The following is a 1272-nucleotide window of genomic DNA, read 5'->3' as shown; positions in this document are numbered from 1 at the left end:
CGGGGCTTCGGCTCGGCAAAGGGCTCTGGGTGCCTTCTGCGGCCGCTGGTCTGCGCGGGAGATATTGTTAGATGACAGATGCTGCTGTCAGCAAGAATCCAGAAAGAAAGAAAGGAAGCAAGAAAGAGCCTCTGCCGAGAAAGCCGGGGGGAAGCCACCTCCTCTGCCATGTCCTGACCAAACCGGGTTCTCCGGCAGCGCCAGACTGGGGAGGGCCCGGGGACAAACGGACGGGGTGGAAGCCAGGAGCTGTAATTAGCCCAGAGTCTCTGCAGCCACCAACCGCTGTCAGCGCACCATTTTAATTAGGAAAACAAGGGGAAAAAAGGGGAAGAAAAGAAAAAGAAAAATCCCAAGAGAGGCTTTTCTTTTCTTCTCTCTTTTGCCGGAGTTTTTGCCGTTCCTGCCGAGAGCGGGAGCAGCCGGAGGGCACCGGCTAATCCTGCCTCGCAGGTCTGGGCCGGCAGCTTAGGGCAGGAATCTCTGGTATTCGGGAGCACGGGACAACGGCGTGCTCGAAGCTGCAAAGTGGCTCCCGGGGCCTCTTGCTCCGCAGGCTCTTCCCGGGGGGGTTGGGAGGCGTTTTGCATCACTTCCCCCTCTCGCTACGTGGCGATGCATGCGTGCGGGTCTACCCGTCGCCCTCCTGCCTCGCCGTGGACCTGCGGCGAGTTGCACAAGGACGGAGGCAAATCTGGCCAAGCCCCTGCCTGGAGCTGCCGGGGACAGCTCAGCTTTGGGCGGGTGCTGAGCACATCCCACTTCTGTTGATGCTCAGGTCCCTCCAAATCCCAGCCCTGGTCCCGCTCTCCGATGGGGCAAATCCCAGTGTGGTGGTTTTGCAGGGGGAAGGTCTCACGTGGGCTGGGGACACCGTCAAGTGGCGTCCCCAGAGGCCACCGCTGCTGGGACAAGCCCCAGCCCGAACAGCAGCAGGTAGGGATGCTCCTGGGCCGTGCTCCCCAGTTCCCCAGGTGAGGACGTGGCCCCAGGGAGCTGCCAGAGCCCTGAAATGGCCGCCCACGGTGGTAAAACTGGCTGAGATGGCATCACGGGGCAGCTCTGCAGCCAGGAAAGCCAGACGGGCTGGGATAATCCAGCCCCACGAGTCCTGAGCCGTGGGAAAGCGCCGGGGCCGTGGGGCGCTGCGGCCGGTGACTCAGCCCCGGCTGCTTCGGGACCGGCTCCGTGGCCCCGGGGCTTCAGCTCTGTTTTCCAGAGGGGAAACGGGCTCCAGTTTTCCCGTCGGGGGTGCGGCGGGGGGGGGCGCCC

This window comes from Pygoscelis adeliae, unplaced genomic scaffold (genome assembly GCF_000699105.1).
Source record: "Pygoscelis adeliae isolate BGI_AS28 unplaced genomic scaffold, ASM69910v1 Scaffold844, whole genome shotgun sequence".
In the NCBI taxonomy this organism is placed as follows: Eukaryota; Metazoa; Chordata; class Aves; order Sphenisciformes; family Spheniscidae; genus Pygoscelis; species Pygoscelis adeliae.
This window is presented reverse-complemented; position numbering follows the sequence as displayed.